Genomic DNA, 10,589 nt, shown 5'->3' on the forward strand with positions numbered 1-10,589 from the left:
CGTGGGGCATCTGGGCACACCTGTGAACATGCCGGGGCATGTAGCCAGCGGTTAGAGATCAACGACTTCCTTTTCTGTGTGCTGCGTTGTTTTTCTTATGATTGACTTTTATTAACGGGTCTTATCTTTGCCGAAATTTCAACATCATGATGCAGATTAGTAAAAAGTCAAAAGAAGCTTTCTCAGGTCTGTCCTCAAGAGGAGAAGAAAACTACTTTAAGATGCTCTTTTGTTGAACGGAGGTCAGATCGATCATTTCTGATGCATTCAAGGAGGGCGGGGAATCTGAACGGCTTTAGTGACACTGCGTCAGGAAATTAATCTCAAGTTGAATTTTATATCTAGAACAGATTGTTAGCTGTTCGCATGCAGATGTCTGTTCATAGAGATTAATAAGAAGCTAAATCTTCGGCAGATAGCTGCTGATGGGAGTCAGGATGTCATTACAGCGCATTACGTTCCGCCTGCTTTTGCTCTCCACGTGGACTGTTTTTCCTGCATACACTGCAGCCTGCTGATTGGTCCATATTACTCAGACTATAAGCGCACTACAGACAGAAACCAGAACACTTGCTGCCTACAGGTTCTACGTGTCTATGTTGAACCTGTAGAGATTACTAACCCCTTAATGTCTCATGAAGACACACAATCTGGAAAAGTGAAGACAATCTGAAATGAGCAGACATTGGAATTCCAATGTATGTACCCTGTTCCTGTGCAAATGGGAGATAAAGTTACTTCATCTACTGCAGCTGTGGCTCAGTGGTAGAGTCGGCCGTCTTTCAATCGGAAGGTTGGTGGTTTGATCCCCAGCTCCCTCAGTCTACATGTCGAAGTGTCCTTGGGCAAGACACTGAACCCCAAATTGCTCCCGGTGGCATAGCCATATGAGTGTGAATGTGTGAATGTGACATGTAGTGTAAAAGCGCTTTGAGTGTTCGCATGATTAGAAAAGCGCAATACAAGTACAATCCAGTCCATTTACTTTGTTGATACGGTTACTTGTCAAACTTTACTGAGTCGTCCAACCATGCATAGACCTTACTCATCATGCCGTTATAAGCCATCATCACTAGCTTCAGTCTGACCAGTCTGATGATAAAAGTGCTTTTTCCCCCCCATTGTTCAAAACACTAAGGCTTGAGATGTGCTCCTGGTGTTTGGATGGTTACAGCTAGTAAAAAAAACCTCTTTAACTTTGAGCTACTGCATGGAGTGTGGTTTTCCTGTCCAGTGGAAATTTGATCAACTTTTTAGGTGCCTTGCCATCAGCTTTACCGAAAATAAAGTGGTTCTGATAATTGTAGCTTAACTGTTGGCCTGTTTGTTCTTACGGTGTGAAAGGTGTTTCCTTACCGTATCTGACTTTCTTTTAGCAATGTTGCTATGTTACCAGATCTCAACAATAACCCTGGAAAGCACAATGTGATCAGAAGCAAGAGAGCAGAAGTTTGAAGTAAGACCTTAAATCTAATAAACTGCCATTATCTATTGTACGTCTGCACAGGCATCAACCAGTACCAGCGTTCTGTATGAGGTTATTCATTTGTGTATTAGGCAGTGTCCATGGCTGGCCACTAACCAACCATGAAAGGCTTTGGCCCAATACCACAGAGCCATCACTAAAATAAGGCAGAGTTTCTCATTTCTGCCTCACACCGCCATCTCTCATTCCTCCCCTCAGGGTTCATCTGTGAAATTAAAATAAAGTGAATGAAGTTCCCCTTTGAAGAATGGACAGATAGAGAGAAAGGGCTAAAACGACAGAATGAGAAAGAGACAAGGGGGAGGAGTTGGGGTTGGGGGGGCTATTGGAGAAAGGATGAGCGAGGGGCAGTTTGTGTTAGAGTGAGAGAATTTTGCAGGGCTGGGGGGCAAGTGATGGGAGTGCAATTAAAAGTGCACACACTGGCAAAAATCTGGGTGCTTTCAAGGCAGAGTAGCCGCAGACCTCTTCGGGGAACTCATCACACTAAGGCAGCACGTTTGAAGATGTGGTGGGCTCCGCTAACTGACGGTTTATTACAGGCGATGAAGAACTGCAGCCTTCTGTTAGGCCTCTTGGAAACATTTCTCTCCTTTCTTGATTTTTATTTTGATTCCTTACAGACTAGTTGCCATCAAGGCCAAGTGTTAACATTATTGGGTCGATTTAAACCTGTCAAGGTTGGCCTTCCCCACGTCCAGAGGGAATGTCTTGACCTGTGTTTTCTTCAGCACCCTTTAGAACTGATAGCCTTACAGATATGTCCCTAAATCTGTCAATCAAATGTTAATTACTTTATTAATCACCAAAGCTTAAAGGGTCAAATCAGTGATTATTTCATCAACAGTTAAGACATCACTATGACAACCAGCTCTTCACCAGCTCTCTTATTGCCCTAACACGACAAAATATGACCAGCTAGATGACCCTGTGGTGTCGTAAACTAATGCTGTCCTCCAGCTTATTTAAGTTGAAATCAGCTAACATAGTATGAAGAGCACTTTTGATGGGCCAAACAAACAGACATTTGTTAGGAACAATACTGATAAGATGTATGTGATTTAGTTACACTAAATATGATTCAGCTACATCAAATTCTACCGTTTTCAACTGACATAATGACATTATTTACAGTGTTAGAATTTAATTTAGCAGACGCTTTTGTCCAAAGTGAAGTACACAAGCAACGATCAAGACAGGAGGGAATGAAGTCAGTAAGTGCCAAAAAAAACCAGCTTCGAGTGCGATCGGACACCTGTGCCAACAGGCAGTGTATGGCGTTTTCATTTTTATTTTGTAATAATAATCATCATCACCAACATCAACAAGATCAGTATAGTCATCATCATCTTCATCATCATCATGAAAATCCTAGTCAGTATAAATTACATGAGGTTGCATTGAGGGACTGGCTGGGATGACAAGGAGCTCAGTCTTGGATAGGTTGAGCTGAAGGTGACGTTCTTTCATCCAGTTAGAGATATCGGCAAGGCATGACGAGATACGTGCCGAGACTGTAGTGTCACAGTGTCGTATTTCAAACCAAATGATAATTATTTTCCTAAACTTTACAAAGTAGGCACATTTGTTGACGCTAGTGGGGACCATAGCTTATGATATTTTGAAGGGTTTGGACTGCTGACCAAGCTACCATATTTGTTGAGTTTGGAGTAAGAATTTTTGTCACAACTCAAGAGTTGCAATTTTGCAAAATGAGTAATCAAGCAACTTTTAAGTTTAGAGGAAGGTTATTAATTTTGAGTTTTGTGTTCATTATCTTATTTCCTTGCTATGGTCAAGTTGCAGATGCAAAAGCACGGTCAGGGGATGCAAACACCATATTGTTATACTCCAACTGAGATAGAGAGATACAGAGACAAGTCTGAACACAGACTGTATACATAATGCACATATCCATCATTGCATCATAAGCCTTGAGTTTGACATTTTGGCTGTCCCAATGTTGGTTTTCTGGAGCCAGGAGCCACTGTATTTGGACCTGGGTGTGGAGAGGAGTGAGGGCCTGGCAAACACTAAGTTATCAAAGCTTAAGAGTCTATGCCTGTGGCTTATTCATTAGCTAGCGAATGAGCTAGTTTGCTATTGTGTTCCCAAGGAATGAGATTCTATTGGTGGTGTTAGCTGATTACTAAAGAAGCTTATTAGACCTTGTGGTACGTAGCAGACTCGCCACTCATTTCATCTACGGCCTGTCGACTTCTCTGCAGGGAAAGCAAAGTACAACACTGACAACACTCAGCAGACACTGATACCTCCTTATTAGTTCTAACATATCAATGAAATAATGAAAAAATAATTACATTTTTAAAAATGCTGATAAATTTAATATGGGTCCAGATTGGAGCCAGCCTCAAGTGGCCACTCTAGGACCTTTAGATTTGACCTTATCCTTAATTTCTGCTTTACATGAGCCGCCAGTCTTACTGAGTATGTTCAACTGTTGCTTTGTTTAAGTTTGTTCCATGTCCATCTTTCCAAGTATACATAACGTTTACCTCCTCCATTGGCGGCACATTAGCTTGTTGATACATCATTGCTAACTAAAGAAAGAGAAGAAAGTTTCTCCAGTGGTGGATTCTTTGACATTGTGAGTATAAGCAGACTTGCTTACTTGTTTTCCTGCTTATGAGCCCATCTGTGTTTTAATTTCTGGTCACAAAGCTGTTTGGACACAGAGGCCCATTTATGTATGTGTGTGTGTGTGTGTGTGTGTGTGTGTGTGTGTACGTGTGTTCCTTGCACTGTCTATGGGCCATTCTCTCCTTTCCTCACCTTGTGGAAGCCATAATAGCCAGTGATGGATCGCGGAGCTGACATGTCTAATTGCATTCCTTCCTACTCTGTTCTGTAATGACAGCTGTTTTAAGGGCAAACCTCACCCACTGTGAGTGTCAAACACTGTACAGCTCACAAGTAACATACTCACACGTACACTATCGGACACACACATGCCATTCCTCACATAATGCAATATATTTGCTTTGTATAGCTAAAAATAGATGAATATTTGTATGCAAAGCACCTTGCAGTAGCAGGACAGAGTTTAACCTTGCAACAGTAGAAACAGCTTTCTAGATGTTGTGCTTACACGCAACAAACTTAAAGAAAAGAGAAAGACATTTTATAAAAGAAAGGGTAAGGACAAGAGGAGGAGAGAAAAAAGAGTAGAGGAAGGAATGATAAGGGAGCATCGGCAATAATGAGAGAGGACAAAAGAGAAAGATGAGTTTGGAAGAAGAAAGTAAAGAGCAAACGAGGAGAAAAGTGAATGGAAATAAATGCAAAATGAAAGACAAAAGAAAGAGACTCAGGTGATAAGGAAGTGAAGACAAATACTATTTTACAGTAGCGAGGAAAAGTGGTTAAATAAGAAAAGCCGAGGAGAGGAGCAAGAAGGGAGTAAAGAAGGAAGAAAGGTAAAAGACAGTGGGGAAGAGAAGAGGGGATGAGACAGGAGGAGATGACAGAGAAAGAAAGAAAATGAGAAGTCAGAGGGGATGGGAGGGGAGCCGGCATTCTTTCATGTCATAGTTAGGTTTCACGATGTGGAGATAACGCATAAAAGATGACCAGAATCATCTGTGGACGAGCGCAGAGCCGGCGTGGCAGAGCGAGGTCTGAGAGGACGACTCAACAGGCCATTAGAGCTCCATAAATGATAATTTATGCGTCCATGTTGAAATCCGGCCACAGGAGCTTCATCACCGGCTCCTTCAGAGTGTCTTCTGCCACTAATTACCGGGTCAAAAAAGCAATTTGTACCATCCGAGAACAGCCTCCGTTCTTTCCCACATTCTCTCTCTGACACACACACGCACACACACACGCACACAAACAGGGAAGGAGATGAAACGCACATAAACACCCTGCACATTATGCAAAGGCACCAGCTGCTGGTAACACCTCCCCAACAGGCTGGCAAGAGGGCGAGGAGAGAAATAGTGGTGGAGCGGGTGGTGGTGGTGGGGAGATCATGGTTGGGTGGGTGGGTTGGAGGGTGATGAAAAAGTGAGAAGGAGTGAGAGCGGCAGAGGGGAGAGCAGGCATAATGAGTGCTGTTTTCAGCCTTGTTTACAGGCCTTTCTGAAAGGGGGTTAAAAAGTTGTGTTGCATGTGAGATGTTGCCGCCATCGCGTTTCTAATTCCACATTTAAGTCTCCCACACACTTGGTTGGAGAAATGATTGTATACCTTTTTTTCTTTTCATAGTTTCACCAACTTACGAACAAATAACAAAACACAGAAGAGGCAATTGTTGAGAGTTGCTTTCAAAAAGTATGTGTGCCTCTCGTGTGGTGTTGCTCCCTCCCTGTAGTAGATACTGAGGTTGCAAGACACATTTGTGCTGGATGCATGATGTGGCAGGGGAAGAGGCTGAGTGGGTACACGCACACGCACACACACACGCACACACACACACACACACACACACACACACACACACACACACAGGCTCACAAGATTTGTGTTTGCGTGCTTTGCACACGGTGTAAGGGACAGGCCAGTGCTTTCAGAGGCATGTCAACTGGACACATTAACTCATAAAATACCCCCCCTCCATGAAATATGCAGCGCCGGGCCACGAGGATGGAAGTTGACTATCCATAATTGATGTAAATGAGGAGCTCTCCCACGACAAACACTGTGCGAATCTGTCCTTCTGTGTGTGTGTTGCAGGGGAAATAGGCTTGTGGGCTGAATTTTATGTTACCAGAGGTAAAGTCATATCTTGTACCATCATGCACCCGAGCTTTAGAGGACTTGGGTTGCAGTTAAGAACAAAACCAAGACAATGTAACACACAGTGTGCCGTAGAGTTGTGAGTATATTAACGACTGTGACAGAGCGAGAAAGGGGAAGAGACAAATCTTTGTCTTGACACAAGCACAAATTGAAATCTCCCATATTGACCTTGTATGAATTGATAACATCCTGGCACTTCAATAATGGATGCTTCCCCTCACACCCGCCCTCTTTTTTTCAGATTCCATGTCTGCCAAGTAGCTGGATGTTTCACTTGGATGGCCTGCAAGCAGAATGAATATTTTACTGAGCATAACCGCCTTCTCTTTCTCCATCAGCATCTCTGACATGCAAACGAACAAGACGATCGTGTTCACACAGGATAAGTGAGGTGAGGGCGATAGCACTTTACCTTCAAGCTGATGCTCCCTCTCTCTTTTGATTCCTCACTTATTCTCTTTGCCTCCAGTGATCTACCTTTACTTCGCCTGCTCAGCCGGTTAACTTCTTACAATAAGTGTCCTAATCAGTACTTTAAGAAGATGATACAAAAGCCACTCATGGATTCATTGATTTTTTAACACATTGAGTGGGATTAATTATTTTCAAGCATGAAAAGTTCATGTTTGTCCCCTGGGCCCTACCCTTTGCCCTTCCCCTCAGTTTTGGGCCCCTGTTTAGGCAGGGTAACCCATTTCTATTGGACATCAAGGCAAAGTTGTCATCTCTGAATAGAGACACCAAATCGAGTGGTAGAAGACAATTCCCAGAATGCTTTGCAGCCTAAGGCAGTGTATGATGGAACTTGGTTACCAGTGTGGGACAAGAAGCACATATCATTGCAAGTAATCATTCAATAAATAAAATAGAGCGTAATTTCAATGACAGTTTGTGAGTGACTACTGTTTTTCTGTGCTTGAAGCTTAAATATGACAAAACAAGTGGTTTCCCATTTCAAAGATTTCCACGTATCCACACTAGATGCCTTCACCTGACTTCCCACAGGTTTGACAGTAAGACGAGTTGCTCTGAGTATCTAATATTTCCACAGGGTGGATGGAGCATTTCTAAAATTTGAGAGCTCATTCTTTGTCTCACTGTGATTTGCCAAAAAGTGGAGAGATTCCAGCAGTATTATACAGACAGCTCTCAGTCTGCAGACGACTTTGAGACATGAAAACAGCTCCCGGCATGGGGAAATACCTCACTCCTACTCAAAATGTGCTCAACAACCAGTGCCAACAGTGCAAGTAACACTCCGTCCAACTTGGGGATTCTATTTCTGTGTTAAGTGACCTTTCTGACCACCCTGGTGACTTCATGCTCAAAGGAGAGATAGGACTGGAGGAAAAGGGAAAGACTTTTTAAACCATTTAGGAAAATTTTGTCCCAGCACTTGGCAACAACTTAGCGTGGCTGATGATCACAGCTCCTTCCATCATGTGTTAGAGTGTGTGTTAAAGTGTGTAAAGAAAGCACAATTAGTGTTAAAAACAAATACCCAAATAGCATATGAGTAGCTTTCAGACTATTTTCGAGCCCATGATAACAGCTACTTTCTTTGATGCGAGAAAAAAAAACGTGTCGTGGGCTGTATTAAATTCAAGACTTCAGCTTTTCAGACATCTCATACCATTTCTGGTAAATATTCTAAATGCAATGTACACTTCCTCACTTATTGCAGTGTGCAACTGTGAAGGGCTCAAGGCCCTGAACAGGAGTCAGTGGGAGCTGGGGGAAGATCAACAAGACATTCACATTCAATACCAGGGGTCATCTTTGATCAGGAGAGGGGTTAAGATCTCCCCCCGTATTGATTAACTTCTTTTGGTCCGTTTCTTTCTTGGTTTATTACTTTCGGCTACATTCTCCAGTTATGCTATACTCAAGTCAATACCCTTGATGGACGGTTTAGAGAGCCTACTATAGATTTGTCAAAGTCAAGAACACACATCTACATTTTTGAGCTGGTCATCAGACCTCACACCAACACATCCACCGCAGACATTGGATTAAAATAGACAGTGTTTGGCCAAATATTACATTTAAAGTCACGTATCTTTGAGCTGAATTTTCTGGGACAGACACGATTCAAATCATCTGACCATATATGTTGTTTGTTCCTACGCTCTATTATGACCCATGGGTGGCTCCTAATAAAGAGCACTTTAAAACACATCTTCAAAGTGACACAAGTGGACAAAAACATATTTTAAAAGGGTGGCAGTTTGGTTAGGTTTAGGTACCAAAACTTCTTGGTGGTAAGTATCTCTACGTTGTATAAAAAATATGTTTCTCATTTCAATTAAGAGAAGTAAACTACTTTCAAGTCCTTTGTTAGTAACAGCATTTATTAGTCATTATACTAAGTTGCCTTTTCTCTGTTAATACTTACTATGGTCCTTTGGAATATACACTGATCAGCCATAACATTATGACCAAATGCTTAATATTGTGTCGGCCTCCTTTTCCCCCATAACAGCCCTGACCGGTAGAGGCATGGACACTAATAGACCTCTGAAGGTGTGCTGTGATATCTGGTACCAAGATGTAAGCAGATCCTTTAAGTCCTGTAAGTTACAATGTGGGCCTTCATGAATCAGACTTTTGTCGTTTGGACGTTTGTCCAGCACATCCCACAGGTGCGTGATTGGATTGAGTTCTGGGGAATTTGGAGGCCACCTTGAACTTGTTGTGTTCCTTAAACTATTCCTGAACCATTTCTGCAGTGTGTGGCAGGGTGCATTATCCTGCATTATAGCGGACAGCTGTGGCTCAGTGGTAGAGTCAGTCGTCCTTCAATAAGAAGGTCGAAGGGTCAGCATGGGCACCCTGACCAGTCTGCGGTTACGCAGCCCCATGTGCAACAAACTGCGATGCACTGTGTTCTGACACCTTTCTATCAGAGCCAGCATTAACTTTTTAAGCAGTTTGAGCTTCTGTAGCTCTTCTTTTGGATCGGACCACACAGGCCAGCCTTCACTCCCCACACGCATCAATGAGCCATGGCCAGATGGCCTATTCAAGGGTTTTTCCTTCCTTGGACCACTTTTGGTAGGTGCTGACCACTGACCAGCAGAACAGGAACATCCCACAAGAGGTGCAGGTTTGGAGATGCTCTGTCCCAGCTGTCTAGCCATCACAATTTGGCCATTGTCAAAGTCGCTCCCATCCCTACTCTTGCCTATTTTTTCTGATTCCAACACATCAACTTCAAGTGCGAAATGTTAACTTGCTGCCTAACATATCCCCCCCACTGACAGGGGCCATTGTAGAGAGGTACTCAATGTCATTCACTGGACCTGTCAGTGGTTATAATGGTATAACTGATCGGTGACTATAATCAAGTAAGACATGGTCAGATATTGTACGGACAACCTATTCAGTTGTAGTTTCTGTGTGAACCGTCTCTGGAAAAGCTAAGTAACCTTGTGTTTAGAATATTCAACACATTCAGACCTTAAGATTGGAAATGAATCTCCACACCCAGTGTTCAGGTGTGGCAGTTTGTGAGAATATATTCCTTTTAAAAGAGATAACCTGCAGATAACCAGAAGCAGTCAAGATGAACAGCAAATGGTGAGCTTCTCTCACCTGTTCAATATTTTGACACGCAGTTGACCCAAGAGACGATTAATCTGCTAGTGCCCCCCCAGTAATCATCTGTATTTTCAGATCAAGCATCTCTCTCCTGAACAAAGCTGCTTTCATTGTGTTCACACTCTTAAAAGATGTGTGTTGAAATAGCACATACTGTATTGATCCAAACGGAACACATTGGTTGTGGATGGATCTGGCAAACAATGGATTCACAGTATAGCAGAGTATCTTTAAAGCTGCTATCAGTGCAATCTGGTTAGCATATGTGGCGGCTAGCGCCATTCCTGCTAGTCCCACTCTTTCTTGTCTCGGTTTTAAGTGTAAAATATAAAAAAATCATTTCAATTGAGAATGTATTTTAGGAAAGAGCTTCCAGATGCCACACAACCAAAGCATGACAATTTTTCAAAGGCATTGTTTCATTAGTCAAGCGGTTGTGTCCTAGAGTGTTTTTTTTTAGAGTGTAATGTGACAATCACCCAGGCCTTTTCTTCCTGCCTCTTCAGGGCCAAATCAATGGCCATTGTTTCCCTCCTCTGACCTTGTGAATAAACCAGGGGCAGAGCTTGGATGTAGTTACCGCTGCCTTTCTCCTGCAAAGACTTCAAGGTCATTATCTGATTTATGCCGAGCAGAGGAAGGAACACATAGCCTCTGGTTTTCCCTTTCTTCAGACTAACCTTTTTACTTTCCCTTTCTCTTCCTCTCGTATTCTTTCTCTGCCATGCCTTCTGTTGAA

The sequence above is a fragment of the Semicossyphus pulcher genome, unplaced genomic scaffold (genome assembly GCF_022749685.1).
Source record: "Semicossyphus pulcher isolate SPU_LCO1_2020_fin unplaced genomic scaffold, fSemPul1.0.p SCAF_12, whole genome shotgun sequence".
In the NCBI taxonomy this organism is placed as follows: Eukaryota; Metazoa; Chordata; class Actinopteri; order Labriformes; family Labridae; genus Semicossyphus; species Semicossyphus pulcher.